This window comes from Natrix helvetica (assembly GCF_964273705.1).
Source record: "Natrix helvetica genome assembly, chromosome: 1".
Classification (NCBI taxonomy): domain Eukaryota; kingdom Metazoa; phylum Chordata; class Lepidosauria; order Squamata; family Natricidae; genus Natrix; species Natrix helvetica.
Window position 1 is genome coordinate 18,420,531 of NC_138548.1, and position 22,601 is coordinate 18,443,131.

General features: G+C 44.2%; 1 long non-coding RNA gene across 1 annotated transcript; it reads right to left on the reverse strand.

The window, feature by feature from the left end:
• Positions 1-18,506: 18,506 nt before the first annotated feature.
• LOC309396019 lies at positions 18,507-19,281 on the reverse strand. Its single transcript, XR_014176019.1, has 2 exons — positions 19,140-19,281; positions 18,507-19,071 (listed from the first exon to the last, which is right to left on the reverse strand). It is a non-coding gene; the product is annotated as an uncharacterized lncRNA (long non-coding RNA).
• Positions 19,282-22,601: the final 3,320 nt, after the last annotated feature.

Sequence of the window (22,601 nt, forward strand, 5' to 3'; positions counted from 1 at the left end):
AACAGCGTTCTTTCCAGCTGAGTCCCTCCCAGCTCAGAGAAGAGACACAGACTATGAGTCGCTACTCATGGAGAAAGAATTGTGAATGGAGAGTGACTCCTGGTGGAAGGAAAAAAGATGATTTGCACACGAGGAAAGCTTTAGAAATGATTTCTTCGAAGGGGTCGGGATGTGTGCACTTCAGCTTCCAGAATTCCCCAGTCAACCACCCCACTCTTGCTATCTGTTGTAAGTAGGCAGTTTGCAAAAGGTCTCAGAATATACACGGATGCAGGGGGGCGGGGGGGGGGAATCTCCCCACAAAATCTTTCATTCATCGTTCTTTATCAGAGTCTTTCTCTGCATCAAAGCTATTTTAGTAATCGGCCTTTACGGTGGCAAAACTGTTGCAATCTGTGCCTATTTTGGCCACCTCTCCCTGTGTCTGCAGGAAACAAAGAGGGTGTGTGCAAATCAGCCACCTGTGTGGCTGGAGTCAGACAGGACAACCAATACAAGCTACCTTACCAAGATCACAAACAACAAACAAAGATCTTAAGTGATTACACCAGAGGTAGTATTCTGCCAGTTCGGACCAGTTTGCCCGAATCGGTAGCTGAAATCGCGGCTGGCCTCGCCCACCCACCCTGGCCCTATGGCAACGATGGCTAACCTTTTCCTCTTCGCATGCCAAAATTGTGCGCATGTGTGTGCCCACACCCACAATTCAATGCACCTGCCCCCCTGCAAATGTGCGCATGATCTCCCCCATGGCCTACTCGGCCTCCTGCACTACCAGGGGGGGTTGTTTTTGCCCTCCCCAGGCTGCGGAGGCTCCGGGAGAGCCAAAACAGCCTCCCCTGGGCTCCGGAGACCGGAAACAGGCCCATTTCCAGACTTCCGGAACTTCTGGGAGGCTCGGTTTTTGCCCTCCCCGGGCTCTGGAGGCTTTCCTTGAGCCTCTGAGATAGCGAAAACAGCCTCCCCTGGGCTCTGGAGGCCCTCCCTGAAGTCCACTGGCACCAAAAATGGAGCGCGAGGGGAGCGCCCACCCCATGCTCCCCCTGTGCATGTGCGCGCAACCCCCACACATGCACGAGCATCTCCCGCATACGCAGCAGAGACCTGAAAATCAGCTGGCCGGCAGGAAGCGCACATGCACGGTGGAGCTGAGCTGGGCAACGGTTTGCATGCCCGCAGAGAGGGCTCTGTGTGCCACTTGTGGCACGTGTGCCATAGGTTCAACATGACGGCTCTATGGCCTCCCATTTAGGCACTTTTTTTAGCCAAAGCTCATGCGCAAAAAGCTGAGCGCATGTGCGAGCACGCTCACATTTGCAAACCAGTAGGGGAGGTAAGGGAAAACACCACCCCTGGATTACACATGTAAGAAGGTAAAGTTTTCCTTCTTCTTCAACATGGGTGAGTTAAATGTAGTGACAGCCATCCTCAAGAAATTGGAGTTTCTGCATTTATTCCATAACCTATAAATAGACAAGCTGCTTTCTATTATCTTGACTTAACTGTCTAAAATACATACTTGTTGGAGCCTGTTCTGATCTTTAATGCATTAAATAATATGCCGTGCTGTAATTATTATTTTTCTTTGGTTTTTTAAAAAATTATTATTATTATTCTCAGATTAGATTCCTTGATGCTGATGTACACGAGCAAGAACCATCCAAGGCAGCGGTGGGGATTCACATAACTTTACCACCAGTTCACAAATGTGTGCATGCTCATGTCGCATGTGTGCCTTCCACACATGCGTGGGGCCTTCCGTGTATTTGCTTTGCTAGCATATGTGGCGTGCACACATGTGTGCGGCATCAAAAACGAGGCTACAAAGGACGTTTTGGAGCCTACCCGCAGTTCACCGTTATCACTTCGGCCGAACCAGTCCGAACCGGCTGAATACCGTGTCTGATCCAGCATCACCACATGTGAAGAACAATCTACATCTGTACCAAAAGGTATAGGATTAGCTCACATTTAGCTTAGATTTTCTCTATCTTCACCAGTGGTGGGTTTCAAATTTTTTTAGAACCTCTTCTGTAGGTGTGGCCTGCTTTGTGGGAGTGGCTTGCCGGCCATGTGACCAGGTAGGAGTGGCTTGCCAGCCATGGGACTGGGTGGGTGTGGCCAACTTGTAAAATGTGGTGAAACTCACTTAACAACGCTCTTGCTTAGCAACCAAAATGTTGGCTCAGAAACTCTGGCATTTGAAGCACGCAAGTCTTAAAGCTGTCAAGTTACAAGACCCTTGCACCCCTAACCCTTTAGGGAAAAAAACCCCAGGGGTGTTCAAGCTTGACAGCTTTAAGACTTGTGGACTTCAACTCCCAGAATTCCTCCTCTCGCTCTTCATCTTGATGATGTGCGGATGGGCGGGGGGAGGGAGCTGGAACCAGTTCTAAACGGCACTGTAGATTTGTGGAACCCCTTCTATAGAAGAGGTTAGAACTGGCAGGAACCCATCCCTGATCTTCACATATTGTGCTAACCCATCATGTACCTTCTTTGGTTTCCAAACAAGATTGTATTGTACTGTACATCTTAGTGTTGCATGTGGATTCAGATCCATTATGGTTTGCCTAATATGTCCTTGGCGAAAAGAAATCATAGTTTTGCCTAACCCATGAACCCTAACCATTCCTTCAGTCTGTGAGAGTTGACACTTTGAATTAGAAAAAGGTGTGGAAAGTATTCCCACATCCTGAATTCAGGAATGGCTTTTCAAGCTCTCTAATCCAGGAATGGCAAGAAAATTCTGCACACAGCGAGTCCAACCAAACTCTGGAGTGCTTTTGGATATCAAGTCTAAGTTGACTCCCAGCAATCACGTACAGCCGTTGCGAAGTTTTCTTGTAAAGTAAATTATGACATATGTCACCTGTTGTTGTGTATCTTAGGCAGGGGTGGGCTGCTGGGGGTTCGCAGGGGTTCGGGAGAACCTCTAGCTAAGATTCTGTGCAGTTCGGAGAAGCCACCAAATCCCACTCCTGGCTGGCCCCGCCCACCCCGTCCCTCCCAGGAGTCACCATGCAGCCTGTTTTGGATGCCGGTAAGTGCAGGATGCATATAGAGGGAGGGCAAAAAATGAACCTACTGGAAGTTTGGGAAGGCCAGAAATGGGCCTGTTTCCAAAAGCCTTCAGAGCCTGGGGAGGGCAACTAGGCCAGGAGGCTGACTAGGCCATGCCCACTGTGGCCATGCTCACCATGCAACCGGACAGAGAACCCCTTGCTAACATTTTTGAAGCCCACCCCTGACCTGAGATTGTATCTACCTAACTTATAAGAACTGCTAAGGATCTGATGATTTTTCCTTGTGTCCTGATACATAAAACCATAGAACTCAAAGAGGGTGTACTTTCTTTTTCATATGACAGTAGATAGATAATTTATTACCAATATGTCCTTCAGAACTCCCAGTAGTGCATCCACTGCTCCTGTAATCAATTTCCATTCTCCCTTGCTGTTGGTTATCCTCTTCTTTCCTTCCTTTTTCCCAATAGAATAAACTTCTCCAGAGACCTAAATCTTTTCATAATGTGTCTGAAGTAGAACAATTTTGTGTCTGGTCATTTGTGCCTGTAAATGAGAACTCTCAAATTGATTTGTTCAATGTTTTGTTTTCATGGCTATCGAGGAAACGTCTCCAACACCAAAGTTCAAAAGTGTCCACGCTTTTCCTAAAAATATAGAATAACAAAGTTGGAAGGAATCTTGGAGGTCTTCTAGTCCAACTCCGTGCTCAGTCAGGAAATCCTATACCATTTCAGACAAATGGTTGTCCGATCTCTTCTTAAAAACTTCCAGTTTTGGAGAATTTGCAACTTGTGGAGGCAAGTTGTTCCACTGGTTAATTGTTCTGTCAGGAAATTTCTCCTTAGGTCTAGGTTGCTTCTCTCCATGATTAGTTCCCATCCATTGCTTCTTCTCCTGCCCTCAGGTGCTTTGGAGAATAGGTTGACCTCCATTTCTTTGTGGAACCCCTGAGATATTGGAACATTGCTATCATGTCACCCCCTAGTCCTTCTTTTCATTAAACTAAGGATACGATTAATCCCAGTCCAATGCAACCTGCCCAGTCCAGACTTTGCTGAAGAAATCTCTGACCACTATCAAAACCAAATTGTTAAAATACTCAGATTGAACAGCCAAGAAGCAGAAGTAGAACGAGATAAAGATTTTAGAGAGGAATATGGGAGACAAGTCAAAAAGGAAAAAAAGCATAGCAATTAAAGTATTGAAGCGGGAAAGAGATGATGGATAGATGATTTTACATTTTTGTTGTTGTTTTGGTTTGATTTGCTTTTCCTCTCTCTCTCCTTTCTTTTTCTTTTTTGTAGGTAAGGTGACATGATTAGAAGTTAGGTAGTATAGAAAGAAAATGTTTTTTTAACAAAGGGTGACATGATTAAAAGTTAGAATAAGAGACAGAAATAAGAGAAAAGGGGAATATTAGTGTATGCACTTTTATATACTAAAATAAGAGCAATAATAAGAGAAAACATGGAATACTTGAATAATGACTAGTTTGCAACTTTATATAAATATGTATTAGCAATAGCACTTAGACTTATGTACCACTTCACAGTGCTTTCCAGCCCTCTCTAAGCGGTTTACAGAGTCAGCCTATTGCCCCCAACAATCTGAGTCCTCATTTTACCCACCTTAGAGGGATAGAAGACTGAGTCAACCTTGAGCCTGGTGACATTCGATCTGCCAAATCGCAGGCAGCCGTCAGTCAGCGGAAGTTGCCTGCAGTACTGCAGTCTAACCACTGCGCCACTGCGGTTTATGGCACACATTGAAATGAAATTTCGATGCACTGTTCTTAAAAGAAGGAACGCCCTCAACCAAACAATGTCACCATCCCAAGGATAAGTACATATAATAATATAATAGCAGCAGAATCCAAAAATGCCAACTTGTACCGAAACCTATATATAAAAAAATCACAGTCCATTTTGAGTACGTATATTGTGAAAAAAAGAGTCTTGAGAGTTAACAAGATAGATACTATATGCTATAAAGCTATTACAGAATCTAATTGTTCAGCTGGCAGTCAGCAGAAGTCGCTTGCAGTACTGTACTCTAACCAGTCCGTCACCATGGATCTTATTACTAATAGAAATATATAAGTTGGTTGAAAGTGATAACTAGGTCTAATGCTATTAGTTTTATTTGTATTAGAATGTGTGACACCCAGGTGCCACACTGTTCATGTCTGTAAAAAAATAAAAAATAAAAACTTTTTTTTAAAAAAAACCAATTGTTTCAAATTTGATGATTAGGGGACTGGAGGCTAAAACATGTGAAGAACAGTTGCAGGAACTGGGTATGTCTAGTTTAATGAAAAGAAGGACCAGCATTGTTCCCATATCTCAGGGGTTGCCACAAAAAAGAGGGAGCATTGTTCCCATATCTCAGGGGTTGCCACAAAAAAGAGGGAGTCAAACTATTCTCCAAGGCACCTGAGGGTAGAAGAAGAAGCAATGGATGGAAACTAATCAAGGAGAGAAGCAACTTAGAACTGAGGAGAAATTTCCTGACAGTTAGAACAATTGATCAGTGGAACAGCTTGCCTCCAGAAGTTATGAATGCTCCAACACAGGAAGTCTTTAAGAAGATGTTGGATAGCCATTTGTCTGAAACGGTGTAGGGCTTCCTGCCTAGGCAGGTGGTTGGACTAGAACAGAGGTGTCCAAACTTGGCAACTTTAAGACTTGTGGACTTCAACTCCCAGAATTCCCCAACCAGCTGGCTGGGGAATTCTGGGAGTTGAAGTCCACAAGTCTTAAAGTTGCCAAGTTTGGACACCCCTGGACTAGAAGACCTCCAAGATCCCTTCCAACTCTGCTATTGTATTGTATTGTATATTTCCTTACAGCACATGCCCTCAAATAATTAAAAAATGGGCCCAAAGCATCTCCTCAGCTCTAATCCACTGAATTTTGCCAGTAAACTCTGGCACTAAATCTCTCTCTGTGTTAACAATTCCACCAAGTGTACTACGTCAGTGCAGGATTTCTTTGAAAGAAATATCCTAGTTTCAGAGGTCTCGTGGGTGTAAGTATATTCAAAAGCATTGGATAACATCTGCTGAATCTCTCAGAAGGCAGTCTTTGAAGTAAAGAGAAATCATGCAGAAAAGATAAGGGCATCATGACAAATTCCAGATGTCGCCCTCATATAACTGGGTCCCCATATATTTGTACAAAGTGCCCTTTCATCTTCCCTTTCATTAGTGAAGCACAGCAGGAACACTGCATGTCTTAACAAGCTACTTTAGTAAAAGGAAAAAGAAGCCAAAGAATGAGCATTGGGGAATACAATCTGCTTTGAGGGTAAAGTAGAATGAGGCACTGGTGAAATAAAGATAAGCAATGAGGCACCAGGGAGGAGGAAGAAGGAACTGCTCAGGAACCAGCTGAGCTTCTACTTGGTATTGCTGAGCCCCATAATTTCAATAGTCCCATTACAGAATAACAGAGCTGGAAGGAAACCTGGAGGTCATCTAGTCCAGCTGTCACCATGGACCACTGTTGGTCAGCGAGAAAATTTTGATAGTTCACAGAAAGATTATTTGCATTTTTATATTGCATTAGATCAGGGGTTCTCAAACTACGGCCCCTGGGCTGGATACATTCTACGAACGCTTGTGTTGCTGCAGAGAGTCTCCCCCTTTGGAGTCTTTTTGTGAGGGTCAGAGAGGGGAAGAAATTCTGACTGGGGGTCTGCTTCAGCCTCCTGGTGCGGGGGGGCTTTGGGCAAAGGCTGGAGGGAAGTGCCGCTGGTGGTGGAGAGCCGGTGGGCCTTGTTCCAGTGGGACTGCATCATGGCCTGGAACTGGCTGGCCATTTCAGCCCGCTGAGCTTCCAGGCACTGGCACCTGGTCTTCCACTCCTACAGGTCTTCCCTCTGCTTGGAAAGCCTATGTTCGTAGTCCTCAGTGAGGTGCTTCTGCTGAGCCTCCTTCTCGGTCAGACCCAATTTGAACTGAGCCCGCTGTTTTGCCAACTCGTGGTGGCTGCTTAGCTCCAACAACTGCTTCATGCTTAGCTTAAGAGAAAGAAGGACTAGGGGAGACATGATAGCATTGTTCCAATATCTCAGGGGTTGCCACAAAGAAGAGGGAGTCAAACTATTCTCCAAGCCACCTGAGGGTAGAACAAGAAGCAATGGGTGGAAACTAATCAAGGAGAGAAGCAACTTAGAACTGAGGAGAAATTTCCTGACAGTGAGAACAATTAATCAGTGGAACAGCTTGCCTCCAGAAGTTGTGATTGCCCCAACACTGGAAGTCTTTAAGAAGATGTTGGATAGCCATTTGTCTGAAACGGTATAGGGTTTCCTGCCTAGGCAGGGGGTTAGACTAGAAGACCTCCAAGGTCCCTTCCAACTCTACTATTGTATTGTATTGTATTGTATTGATCCTGTCATGATTGTATGATAAATACACGTAAATATGAATGTATTTGGTCCTGCACTAGAGACGGAATAGCACTTGGTTTAACTAACAAAATACTGGCAAGCACATACCGAAGACGCACACATTGGCTAGACAAGGAATAATTGATCAAGGAGAGATTCAACCTAGAAAGAAGGAGAAATTTTATGACAGTGAGAACAATCAACCAATGGAAAAGTTTGCCCTCAGAAGTTGTGGGTGCTTCAAGCGGGAATCTTTCAAGAAGAGACTGGACTGCCATCTGTCAGAAATGGGGTCTCCAGCTTGGGTGGTGGGTTGGACTAGATGACCTACAAGGTCCCTTCCAACCAGGGGTGGGATCCTACTTGTTTAACAACCGGTTTGCTGACTGCGCGTTTTGCACGCAGATGCTCACTTCACTCGCTAAAGGTTAAAGGTTATGCGGGAAATGTAGCATATAGAAAGATAGACAGGACATTTGTTTTTACAGAGTTTGTGTGGCCCTTAGTCTCCAAGATCACTGTAAAATAAGTATTTAAGTGGCCAAATTTGGAGACTTTTGATCTTGCCTGAGATAACTCTGCTGTAACCAAAACCCTATTCTGGGTTGTTATGCAAAACCATGTTAGAGGCATTCTGCCATAATTAAAAGGGTAGCAACCAAGTGCCGTTGATGGGGAAATCCACCTCCTTGCTTGTATTTAAACAAAGGAAATACTATTTCCCCCTGGGTTGTGTCTCTGCAAACAGGAGACACTCCCCCCACTCCCCCAATCAGCAGGAAAAGTGAACTGTCCTTCCAAGTGTACAAAAACTTGGAAAAAGCTACACGCCATATCCCGAATGCTGCAGAAAAGCCAGAATTCATTTGACAATGATAACATAGCGGGTTATTGGATTCCCGCTGATTAGAATCTCAGTGTTTTTAGATCCATTTCCCAAGCATGGATTCTGCTTTGCACAGGAATGATTGTAATACACTGATCTTATCTGTTTCTCTGTGTTTTTGGAAGGCTGTTAAAATATCGGCAGTAATATGCCTCTGCTGACCATCCTGCGATCAGAAGTGGGCTTCACACAATTTATTATTATTATTTATTTTATTTGATTTCTAGACCGCCCCCTCTCCCCAAAGGGACTCGGGGCGGTGTACAGGTACCAAATTAAAAAACCATACAAATAATAATAAATATAATTAAAATCGAATTAAACTTTAAACTTTAAATTTAACAACCAGTTTGCCCAGAATCGAAAATGTATGCATGCGCCCTTGTACACATGCATGCTGCGTCAAAAGCACAGTGATTATATAGGACGGGATAGCCCCCGAGGCGGGTGCCGCTGGCTGTAACTACCGGTTCACCTGAACAGGTGCGAACCGGCTCAATCCCACCCCTGCCTGAGATGCTATCCCAGTGTTGTCCCCTTTTGAAGAAGGACAAGACTTTAAAACTGTGCTTGTGTTAGTTGCAGATACAGCCCGTCACAGTGGTGGGTTACAACCGGTACGCCCTGGTATGGGCGTATCGGTGCCTGTCGGGGGCACCAGGTACTGTTCCGGTACGATGCTCCGGAAGGCCCACACGCCCGCGCTCCTTACTGGTATTTGAGGTTTTCAGGGCTTCCGCGCATGGAGCGTATAGAGCCAGAGCGACACTCCACCAAGCAGCTGGAGCATCACGGGCGGGAAGTATGCATGCACGTATGCGCGCATTCATGTGGTGGGCGCCTGGCCCTGTTGCACCGTACCAGTTGCACCGGGATCCGGAACCCACCAGTGGCCCGTCACTAGTGAGCAATACAGCCACTGTTGGTATACAGGTAGTCCTCGACTTAAAACCACAATTGAGCCCCAAATTTGTGTTGCTAAGTGAAACATTTGTTGAGTTTTGCCCCATTTTATGACCTTTCTTGCCACAGCTGTTAAGTGAACCATTGCAGTTCTTAAGTTAACAACATTGTTAAGCGAACCCGGCTTCCCTATTGACTTGGCTTGTCAGAAGGTCGCAAAAGGGGATCATGTGACCCTGGGACACTGCAACCGTCATAAATATGAACTAATTGCCAAGCACCTGAATTTTGATCACATGACCAAGGAGATGCTGCAACTGTCATAAGTGTGAAAAACGGTCATAAGTCCTTTTTTCAGGGATGTTGTAACTTTGAATGGTCTCTAAATAAACTGTTGTAAGTTGAGGACTACTTGTACATAGCTATTTGAATTAATTTCAATTGGAGTTTCCCAGCATAATATCTTCCAGATGCATGGGGACTAAACCTGACTGGGAATTCTGGAAGTTGCATGGCGGAGCAACTGGTACCAGGCTTGAAAAGATTATACTGCTCCTGAGCTAGATTCACACATGTTGCTAAGTCACAAGCTTGTTCACCCATTTATTGCTGTATATATGATTTATGCCTGTCTTGTATAGGCTGCAACACTCTGGATGACCACTAAAGGCCAGCAGAGTGATACAGAAAATTCTAATTTGTTGCTGTGCTGCCCTCTAATGGCAATCAATATAGAATCCTTGATGTTCTCTGAGTTTGGTTGTTTTCTGACAGACATTTTATTACTCAACTAATATATATTTGCAACCAGGGACGTGCGGTCAGGTGAGGCAGGGGAGGCAGAGCCTCACCGCTCTCATCATGAAAATAAAAAAAGGGGGAAAAGGGAAAAGGCGCTGAGGAGCCTTCTGCACACGTGGTCCAGGAATGAGACCACGTGTGCAGGAGGCTCCTCTAGCCTCAGCCTCCCTCCTGCACACGTGGTCCCATTCCCCACCTTCCTGAGTCAACATGAAGGGGACCGCGGAGCGCGCTCCATGGTCCTCTTCATGTTGACTCAGGAGTCAGGAAGGAGGGGAATGGGACCACGTGTGCAGGAGGCTGAGGCAGCTTCAGCCTCCGGCACACGTGGTCCCATTCTCCGCCTTCCTGAGTCAACATGAAGGGGACCGCGGCTCACGCTGATGACATCACCAGCCTCACCAGCCATAAACCTCACCGCACGTCACTGTTTGCAACCTAGATTTTAAGACCCTGCATTTTACATTGCAGATCAATGTTTCTCAGCTTTGGCAGTTTTAAGAGCTGCCAAGGTTGAGAAACATTGTCATAGACAGAGAGTCAAGTTCTTTAAATAAAATTTTAATCAAATTCTAAGTTTTATATTTATATTGCCATTTTGGATTTGCAGGACCTGGAATGTGGAATAGCAACTTGCGTCTCTAAACCTTTAAGGATGATCAAGCACACAACTTTCTAGTTCTCACACACAAGCCAATCAGGAATGTTTGAAGGTGTGATCCAAAATGCAGAGTTGACTCAAAACATGCAAATTGATTTCTGCTGTTAAAGTATAACCAGCCTTTTCATATTGTTGCTGAGAAGGATAAAAGAGCAACACAACAGAGAGAAAAATCTAGATTTCTATGAAGGGAATCACACACCTTGCCTTTTCAAAAGCTTAATTGGTTGAAATTCATTTTAATTGGGTGATGCTGAATTGGGCACCTGTATACATTTAGTAAAGTATAGTTTTTTAAAAATCTGCAAGCAAGATCCTTCCTTTTTCCCCATCCTATCTTCAACTCAGGGGTGGGTTCCTATCAGTTCTAATCTCTTCTATAGAAGAGGTTCCACAAATCTACAGTGTCGTTTAGAACCGGTTCCAGCTCTCTCACCCCACATCATCAAGATGAAGAGCGAGAGGAGGAATTCTGGGAGTTGAAGTCCATAAGTCTTAAAGCTGTCAAGTTTGAACACCCCTGGGGTTTTTTCCCCTAAAGGGTTAAGGGTGCAAGGGTCTTGTAACTTGACAGCTTTAAGACTTGCACACTTCAATGCCAGAGTTCCTAAGCCAACATTTTGGTTGCTAAGCAAGAGTGTTGTTAAGTGAGTTTCACCACATTTTACAAGTTGGCCACACCCACCCAGTCACAAGGCCAGTAAGTGACTCCCACCTGGTCACATGGCCAGCAAGCCACTCCCACCCAGTCACATGGCCAGCAAGCCACTCCCACAAAGCAGGCCACACCTACAGAAGAGGTTTAAATTTTTTTTGAAACCTACCACTGCTTCAACCAGAAGACTCAAGTCTGTACTGTACTCACACATGACTTGTGAAGGGTTGTATATATCTGACATAGCATGTTATGTGAATCAGGCCATAACAGCTGCACTTAGATTAATAGATTCCCATTGTTAATTATAGAATAGAATAACAGAGTTGGAAGGTATCTTGGAGGTCTTCTAGTCCAACCCCCTGCCTAGGCAGGACACCCTATACCGTTTCAGACAGATGGCTATCCAACATCTTCTTAAAGACTTCCAGTGTTGGGGCATTCACAACTTTGGGAGGCAAGCTGTTCCACTGATTAATTGTTCTAACTGTCAGGAAATTTAGTCGTAAATTGCTTCTCTTCTTAATTAGTTTTCACCAGTGGTGAGTTACGACCGGTACCGGTGCCTGCCGGGAGCACCAGGTACCGGTACGGTACGGTCCTCCAGAGTGTCCATTTGCCCACCCGTTCTCCTTACCAGTATTAACTATGTCTCTACAGATAACTATGTCTCTACAGAAATAGAGCACAACAATAATGAGAACTATCTTGAATGCATTTGGGTCAATATTAAAGGTTGTGGGGGAAATGACATTGCCATAGGTCTATACTACAGGCCACCCAACCAAGCAGAGGAAGAAGATGAACTTTTTGCTAGTCAGCTAACTAAGGTATGTAGGAAGCACACCACAATAGTAATGGGAGATTTTAACTACCCTGACATAAACTGGGAAACAAACTCTGCACCAAGTAGAAGATCCAACAGGTTCCTAACAAACCTAGCAGACAACTTTGTTTTCCAAAAAGTAGAGAAGGAAACAAGGGGATCAGCCATACTGGACTTAATTCTCACTAACAGAGAGGAAATGATAGAAGGTGTTGAAGCCATAGGAACCCTGGGGGCAAGTGACCATGCAATATTGGAATTCAACATTATCCAAACACAAGTAGTAGAACAAAGTCAAACTAGAGTCTTGGACTTTAAGAAAGCTAATTTCAATAAACTTAGAGAGAGCTTGGGAAAAATTCCATGGATGAGAATCCTCAAGGGGAAAACAACTCAAGAAGCTTGGGAAATTTTGAAAAATGAGATTAGAAAAGCCCAGTCTAACACAATACCAATGAAGAAGAAAAACAACAGCTCCCAAAAGAAACCAGCATGGCTGCATAAACAACTATCTGACAAACTGAAAGACAAAAAAAGTAAGTATAAAAAGTGGAAGGAGGGGGACATAACTAAGGCAGAATATCAGCAAATAGCCCGAGCCTGTAAAGATGAAGTGAGGAAAGCTAAGGCTCACAATGAAGAAAGGCTTGCCACAAAAGTAAAAATTAACAAAAAAAGCTTCTTCCAACATGTTAAAAACAAGAAAAAAGTTAAGGAAACAATTGGTCCATTGCTAGGAGAAAGTGGCAAGAAGGTGACAAGCAACAGGGAGAAAGCAGAACTATTTAACTCATGTTTTGCATCTGTCTTTACACAAAGGGATAAAACAGTCCAACCTATCAAAAGCAGCACCACAAAATTAGGAACACAAATTGAAATAGGGAAGAAAATGGTAAGTGAGCACCTGTCTACCCTAGATGAGTTCAAATCACCAGGACCGGATGGATTACACCCCAGAGTTCTGAAGGAACTAGCAGACGAGATCTCAGAACCACTGAATTATATCTTTCAGAGATCCTGGAACACCGGGGAACTACCAGAGGACTGGAAAAGAGCTGATGTGGTTCCCATCTTCAAAAAAGGGAAAAAATTAGATCCAGGAAACTACAGACCTATCAGCCTAACCTCAATACCAGGAAAGATTCTGGAAAAAATAATCAAGCAACGAATTTGCGAACACCTAGAAGCAAACAAAGTAATAGCCAAAAGCCAACATGGATTTGTCAAAAACAGATCATGCCAGACTAATCTTATTGCATTCTTTGATAATGTGACAAAATTAGTGGACCAGAGGAATGCTGTTGATATAGTTTACTTGGACTTCAGTAAGGCTTTTGATAAGGTAGACCATAACCTACTACTAGATAAAGTAGAAGAATGTGGGTTAGACAGCATCACCACCAGATGGATTGGTAACTGGCTGACCAACCGCACTCAACGTGTAGTTCTCAATGGAACTGCATCTACATGGAGGGAAGTATGCAGTGGAGTACCCCAAGGCTCTGTTTTAGGCCCAGTACTCTTCAACATCTTCATCAATGATTTGGATGAGGGAATAAATGGGGAACTCATCAAATTTGCAGATGATACCAAGCTGGCAGGAATAGCCAACACTCCAGAAGATAGGCTTAAGATACAGAAGGATCTTGACAAACTTGAACATTGGGCACTATCTAATAAAATGAAATTCAATGGTGAAAAGAGTAAGGTTCTACATTTAGGCAACAAAAACGGAATGCACAGGTACAGTATAGGTGATACCTTACTCAGTAGTAGTAACTGTGAAAGGGATCTTGGAGTCCTAGTGGACAACCATTTAAATATGAGCCAGCAGTGTGCAGCAGCTGCCAAAAAAGCCAACACAGTTCTAGGCTGCATCAACAGAGGGATAGAATCAAGATCACGTGAAGTGTTAATTCCACTTTATAATGCCTTGGTAAGGCCACACTTGGAATACTGCATTCAGTTCTGGTCGCCACGATGTAAAAAAGATGTGGAGACTCTAGAAAGAGTGCAGAGAAGAGCAACAAAGATGATTAGGGGACTGGAGACTAAAACATATGAAGAACGGTTGCAGGAACTGGGTATGTTTAGCTTAAGAGAAAGAAGGACTAGGGGAGACATGATAGCATTATTCCAATATCTCAGAGGTTGCCACAAAGAAGAGGGAGTCAAACTATTCTCCAAAGCACCTGAGGGTAGAACAAGAAGCAATGGGTGGAAACTAATCAAGGAGAGAAGCAACTTAGAACTGAGGAGAAATTTCCTGACAGTGAGAACAATTAATCAGTGGAACAGCTTGCCTCCAGAAGTTGTGAATGCCCCAACACTGGAAGTCTTTAAGAAGATGTTGGATAGCTATTTGTCTGAAACGGTATAGGGTTTCCTGCCTAGGCAGGGGGTTGGACTAGAAGACCTCCAAGGTCCCTTCCAACTCTACTATTGTATTGTATTGTATTTGAGGTTTTCGGGGCTTCCACGCATATGCATGGAGCGTACAGCGCCTGCGTGACACTCCGCCAAAGCAGCTGGAGCATCGAGGGGGAAGTACACATGCATGCGTGCTGCGCGCGTTCATGTGGTGGACACCCGGCCCCATTGCACCATACCTGTTGCATCGGGATCTGGAACCCACCACTGATTTCCACCCATTGATTCTTGTCCTGCCCTCAGGTGCTTTGGAGAATAGCTTGACTCCCTCTTCTTTGTGGCAACCCCTGAGATATTGGAAGACTGCTATCATGTCTCCCCTAGTCCTTCTTTCTATTAAGCTAGACATACCCAGTTCCTGCAACTGTTCTTCATAAGTTTTAGTCTCCAGTCCCCTAATCCTCTTTGTTGCTCTTCTCTGAACTCTTTCTAGAGTCTCCACATCTTTTCTACATCATGGCAACCAAAACTGAATGCAGAGTGCTATCTAATTTGGGGGAAATGGTACAAACGGCTAGATGATAGAAATAGGAAATAAGAATCTAAAAAATATAGTTTGGATTATAGAAGAAGTAGGAATTAGTGAGAAGAAGGTAGGAAAAGTAGGATTTACAGAAGTAGAAAAAGGTATTTATTAGTAGATGAGCAATAAAGACTATCTGATACAAATAACCAAAGATAGACTGATAAGCAAAACAGTTAAGAAATAATAGGATGATAAGTGTAAAAATGTATAGAGATGGATTGAGAGGGGGGGGGGGGAATGTTTGTAAAAATGCACCAATAAAATACCTGCTGTAAGAAGCAACGGGAAGTTCCAATGTTACTTGTAAGTGTTGTGTATATCTTGGTCAATGTGTATAATTGTTTATAATAATAAAAAAGAACATAGAATAGCAGAGTTGGAAGGGACCTTGGAGATCTTCTAGTCCAACCCCCTGCTAGAGCAGGAGACCCTTGACCTCGTAAATACAGTAGACTGTTCCATTGTATTTAAGACTGTGTTTATACAACACAAGTTTCCTGCACAGTGCAAGGATGATCTGCAAGATCCCTTCTAATCTGCAGGTTGATAAACACATTTTTTTCCATGAGATAAGGCCAACTCAATCCATTTTCTTGATTTGCACAACACGTTGCACAACCATAAGCCACCACCAAGGCTGACTTCATCCCATTCAGTAAACTCAAATGTATTTGGCTGACTTTGTGAACAACCATCCAGCACTGAGTTTACAAGCATTGTTACAAGTCTACTGAATAAATTGAGTTGGCTGAGCTCATGCAATACAACACTGCCTTTGCATAACACAGAAACTTCCCAAGCATACTTTAGCCCAGGGTGTTCTGGAAATCCAGCCTGGGTGGTTAATTTATGGTTTTGTGCTGTTGAAAGCTAAGAAATTGCACTTGTTAGCATGGTGAAGCTTATCAAGCAGAGAGTGCCACAAAGAAGCAAACCATCATTTAACCCAGCATGGTAGAAAAATGCAGCAGGAGTAACACCTCCCCCCCCCCCCTCTTATTAACCAGAATCCCTCTACCGCTTCAATATAGAGCGGCTGAAAAACACTCCCAGGTGTTCCAGCTTCCAACACCTGCTGCAAATTATGAGACAGATGCTTCTCCTGTTAAAATTTGAAAGGGTGGAGTTGCTGGCACAATGAAGCTGGAGCCTTGCCCCAGGCCTTGCCCTACTTTTAAGCAGGGAACAGGCAGCTGTAGCTTTCCAAGCTCCTCTCAAGATAAGACAGCAAGAACTATATTTTGGCAACATCAGGAGGAAAGAGAGTCCAAAACATCATGTAGTTCAGTTTTTGGCTTCAGGAGCTTTGAGAATTTAGCTGCTAGGGTTATAAACCATGATTGATGGCTTTGTCACAAAGCCGTGTTTGTCACAAAGCGGTGGTTCGGGAGAACCTCTACCTAAGATTCTGTGCAGTTCAAAGAACCCCCAAATCCCACTCCTGGATGGCCCCGCCCATCCCTCTCCTCCCATAAATCCCACATGGCATGTTTTGGATGCAGGTAAGTTCAGGGTGCACACGGAGGCTCGGGGAGGGCGAAAAACGGGCCTACCGGAAGTTCGGGAAGGCTGGAAACGAACCATTTCCGGCCTCCAGAGGACTTCCGGAGCCTGGGGAGGCCATTTTCCCCCTCCGGGAGGCTCGAAGAAAGCCTCCGGAGCCCAGGAAAGGCAAAAACACCGCCCCCACCATGGTAGAGGCTGACTAGGCCACGCCCACCATGCCCATGCCCACCTAGCAACTGGGCAGAGAACCCCTTGCTAAAATCTTTGAAGCCCACCCCTGGCTTTGTGTGTAGGCTCCATAATGGATTATTGAATAAGCCCTGGTTAAGTAAATCAGGTATGGTAGGTGGATAGAACTTAAATACAGGCAGTTCTTGACTTGCAACCATTTGTTTGGGGACTGCTCAAAGTTACAACACTACTGAAAAATAGACTTACAACTGGTTCTTGCGCTTATGGTGATTGCCGCATCCCTATGGTCAGTCAGGTGATGAAAATTCAGGTGCTTGGCAACTGGCACGTATTTACAATATTTGTAGATTCCCAGAGTTATGGGATCGCTATGGTGGGGCAGAAGTTAGCAGTATTGCTGGGTAACTCTGCCGACTGCCAGCAGCTCGATTCTCACCAGGCTCCAGGTTGACTCAGTCTTCCATCCTTCCGAGGTGGGTAAAATGAAGACCCAGATTGCTGGGGGACGATATGCTGACTCTGTATATCTTAGGGCTGTAAAGCACTGCGAAGCGGTATAGAAGTCTAAGTGCTCTTGCCATTTGTGACCTTCCCAACTGACTTCCAACAAGCGAAGTTAATGGGGGAAGCCAGATTTCCTCAACAGCTGAATGATTCGCTGAAGTGTGGCAAAAAAGCTTGCAAAATCCAGTGTGATTCACTTAACATCCTCGTTTAGCAAATGAAATTCTAGTTCAGGGTTGACGAACCTTTTCAGCACCTAGTGCAGAAACAACAGCGTGCAGGGGGGAGGGGATCACTAGAAACCGGAAGAGCAGCTCCCCGGCACGCACACGCGGGAGTGCCAGAAACAGGAAGAGCAGTTCCCCAGCGTGCGCATGCATGCCGGTCACCTGGTCTTCCGGTTTCTTGATGCATGCGCATACGTGAAGACCAGCTGGCCAGCACGCATACGCCCGCCGGAAACTGGAAGCTCAGCTTCCCGGTGCGGGCATGAGCCCCAGGGAGCCATTCTACCAGTTTCCGGCACTCCCACACACGCAAAGACCAGCTGGCGTGCCGGAACCCGGAAGGGGCAATGGCTGGCGTGCCGAGAGAGATGGCTCCGTGTGCCACTTCTGGCGCACGTGCATAGGCTTACCATCATGGTTCTAGTTCCACTTGTGATTGTAAGTCAGGATTACCCGTGTAGCAAATGTGCTTGTGTGATTGCTACCAGCAGTGCTTTTGTGCTCAGTCGTGGGTGTTAACATTTCCATTGAAACTTAAAGGTAAAAGGCTGTGTGTTGTGATTTTCATAATTTGACTCAAATGGAGCCGTGTGTTTGGTGTTTTGCTTATCGTGTTGTCATGAACGCAGACTGTTTTGATACAGCTTTGCTCAGCTGCTCCGCTCTCACAGAATGAAATTGCCTGAATGGCAAAAAGGCTGCACAGTTGCACTCTCCTCTACCCCATACAAAACAACCTCTCTGCTGTTTGTGGGAGCTGTCAAAAAAACAACAGCAGGTTGGCAGCTGCAACTACACAACGCAAGTGGCACCCTCCTTTTTTAGGGCACAGATTAAAAGAATTGGGACTTTGCATACCTGCAACAGGCCACTTTATTTCTTAAAAATAGATCCTCGCATACTTCCTGTTTGTTTGCTCCATTTTGGATCCCTCAGGAAAACAAACCCCACACAAATGAACACAGGTGTTGTTGTTGTTTTGCTTTGGAAGCCCTTTTATTTAAATTCAAATATTGCAGGTTCACATTTTGTCCATCAGTCCTACCGCTATTTCTAAGATAAGGACAGCATGCGTTCTGCATTGGCTTCTCTGCCAGAGAAATGTACGTAGCTCTATCTATGTCGTTACAGAAGAGCAGGTCCAGTTTTTTTTGTTTTGTTTAAAAGAAAGAACATTGATTATTAAAATAGAGGGAAGCTGTGTTAAAAATACAGACTTTTAAAGAGATTTAAATACCTTCATTCACAAAATGCACCCCTGGGCAAGTCAAATGCCAGAGACTATTCATACAGAAACATTGTCCACAGTCAAAAGCTTTGTGACATCCTGAAAGTCTAAACTTTCTAATAAAAGTGTGCGCAAATTAACTCTTATCTCTTGACTGACATATCAGCTGGAAAGCAATAGAAGATAAAATATTTGTAGCTCAGGGTTGAACTGTGGGATCCTTGGTGCTCTCTGAGCTTGGTGGTTTTCTTACAGACGTTTCATTACCATACTAGGTAACATCATCAATGCATGGATACTGTTATCTAGCATGGTAATAAAATGTCTGCAAGAAAACCACCAAGCTCAGAGAGCACAGCACTGATGATGTTACCTAGCATGGTAATGAAATGTCTGCAAGAAAACCACCAAGCTCAGAGACCACCAAAGACCCCACAGCTGATAATCCCAATGAAACCAGAGATAGGCTTGATCAAAGGAGCATGCCTGTAGACCAAATACTCCCAAAAATATGGTGTCCTCCAGCACAGTTCCCATCATCCCTGCCTGCAGTGATGAGAATTGTAGTTAATAATCCCTGGAAGGCCCCAGATGGAGAAAGATGCACTTTATATCAAATAGCCTCTTGCACCAGGATAATATTCTTGGTGAAGGAAGCTTTCTCTCTTAAAAGTGAAGCCTCTTAAAAAGCAAACAAGTGTGCATATATTGGCCCAACGGTTCTGATCCAAATGCATCCAGAGAACTCTTAAAATCAATTGCTTAGGAGTTCTGAATAGATGGCATGTTTGCAAAGCTAGGAAAGTTTCAGAAAGCATGACATGTTCAGCTTAACATGTTATGTAAATGCAATCTCTATCTCCACAGGCAAAAAGCTAGAATAGGAAGAAAATTCATTTCTGCTAAGAAAGCTAGCATGGCAAAGAAATCATTTCTTTTTTTCCCCAGCACATAAAAAATTAAGGCAACTATCCAATGTTTGAAAAAGCAATAATGTTTAAATATATTAGTTCCCTAAGTATCTAGTCCCTAAGACCTTTCTGTAGTATGCAGGTACCTAGACTTAAAAGCTTTATTTTGGTCATGATCCCTTGATCCGTTGTATAGCAGCAGGGGAAAAAAAGAATATTAAGCCCTATCAAACTGAGGAGGGGCCAGAGGAGAAAAATAGGACTTCTGAAAGCTTTTTTCAAGCTCCTAGTTAGAAAATACCCCCATCCTTGCAACATGAAGTCTGTACATAGCTATGGATGTAGCTTGAGTAACAGTGACCCTTGCAGAATCAAATCTTCAAAATGATGAAGACCGATAGCTACACATTGTTAGTTTTCCAGTATAAAAACATTAAAATTCTAATCCAGCATCACCCCTGTGATATCAATAAGTAGCTAGCTTCTGAAAAAATGGCCAATCATTTACTCGCAGAAATATTCAATATAACTGAATATCAGACAATGGAGAGAGGTTTCATCTGGGTTCAAACTCCTTTTTGTAACAGCAGATCAAGGATGAATTAAACCAATGTTTCTCAAGCTTAGTGACTTTAAGATTCCTGGACTTCAATTCCCAGAATTCCTCAGCCAGCCAAGCTGGCTGGGGAATTCTGGGAGTTGAAGTCCAAACATCTTAAAAGATGCCAAGGTTGAGAAATTCTGAATTAAAGCACAAAACATTTTGAAACTGAAGTGCCATAAGTAAAAAAAAAGATCCTAACTAGCATCTACTTTCTATAGTTCATCACCTTGGATTAAAAATCTGATAAGAGATTCCAAAGAGGGAAGGAATGAAGGCGACAATGAAAAAATGCCAAAGGTCTAGACAGAATTATGGAAATATTCTGGAAAGAATAGCATTAGTATGCTCACTAAACTAGTTTAAGGTCATCAGGGTTATCCAACCTTGGCCACTTTAAGACTTGTGGACTTCAACTCCCAGAATTCCCCAGCCATGGAATTCCTCATGTTGGCTGGGGAATTCTGGGAGTTGAAGTCTACAAAACTTAACATGGCCAACGTTGGACACCTTTGAAGGTAATGAAGCTTCTACTCTCCGTTGGGCAAATTACCAATCCTCCTTTTTTCATATTCCAGTTTTATACCTTTTGCACCATGTCCTCCAGTCTAGATTATAAGACTACAATTTATGGTTTTCCCAAGCAGCACAGGATTTTTCCTGTTGAGCTGGCTTGAGAACTGTGGGGTTTCATATCCCAATAGTCATCAGGCTGGTGGAGGTAGCATATCCGTTTCTCTTGAATAGCATAGAAATGTTTATCAAGGAAAAATTTCAGTGCTTGAATTAAAAGCCTATCAATATAGGGCCTCAGTGGCGCAGTGCTTTAGAGTGCAGTACTGCAGGCTACCTCTGCTGATCACTGACTGCCAGCAATTAGGCAGATCGAATCTCACCAGGCTCCAGGTTGACTCAGCCTTCCATCCTTCCCAGATGGGTAAAATGAGGACCCATAGTTGGGGGGCAATATGCTGAATCTGTAAACCGCTTAGAGCAGGGGTGTCAAACTCAAGGCCCGTGGGCCGGATCCAGCCCACAGGGTGCTTAGATCTGGCCTGTGAGGCCGCCCTGGAAACAGTGAAGGACCGACTTGCGATACTTCTGCCAGCAAAAACGGAGCTCGGGAGGATTGCGAGTGGCCCTCCCGAGCTGATTTTGCTGGCAGACGGTTGCAGGAGGTCATCACAGCCGAAAACGGAACTTGGGAGCCCATTTTCGCTGGAAGAGCACTCGCCACCACACCCGATATGAGTGACGTTGAGCTGGCCACACCCACCTTGTCCACACACCCCTGCGCCCTCATAACCCTGATAGCGGCCCTCAATGAAATCGAGTTTGACACCCCTGGCTTAAGAAGCCTGTAAAGCCTTGTGAAGTGGTATATAAGTCTAAGTCAGTGTTTCTCAAACTTGGCGACTTTAAGTCCTGTGGACTTCAACTCCCAGAATTCCCCAGCCAGCTATGCTGGCTGGGGGATTCTGGGAGTTGAAGTCCACAGGACTTAAAGTCGCCAAGTTTGAGAAACACTGGTCTAAGTGCTATTGCTATTATGGATGTGAAAGCATAATTGGAAATGTGGGGAAATGAAAGTACCTTATTTCAGCACTTGTTATTGATCCATCCAGCCTGGTATCAACTATTCTGATTGGTTGGAAATTAAAAAGGGGAAATTCTGCGCAGAACTAGATGGGAACTGAGGAAAACGTCTGCTTGTTGGGAAGGTGGTTTTATTTTTCTTTCAATGTCTCCCAATGTTACTTGGAGGAAGCAGGCTAAGGCTCCAGGTGAGGTGGGGCATTACAGGTAGTCCTCGACTTACAACGGTTCATTTGGTGACCGTTCAAAGTCACAGCAGCACTGAAAAATGTGTTTTATGCCCGTTTTTCACACTTATCACCACTGGAGCATCGCCTTGGTCACGCCATCAAAATTCGCACCCTTGGCAAGGAGCTCCTATTTATGATGCTTGCCGTGTCCCAGGGTCATGTGATCACCTTTTACGACCTTCTGACAAGCGAAGTCAACGGGGAAGCCAGATTCACTTTACAACTGTGTTACTAACTTAACAACTATAGTGATTTACTTAACGACGGTGGCCAAAAAGGTCGTAAAATGGGGCAAAATTCACACTCGTTTAGCAACAGAAATGTGGGGCTCAGTTGTGGTTATAAGTCGAGGACTACCTGTATACAAACCCCACCAAATCCAATACCATCGAATTTCACTAGGGTTAATGCAAGCCATACAAGCCAGATGTAGAGGCATCGGGAAGATTCCAGTGATCTCTGGCTTGTTCAACAAACCATGTTTAAAAAAAAATTCA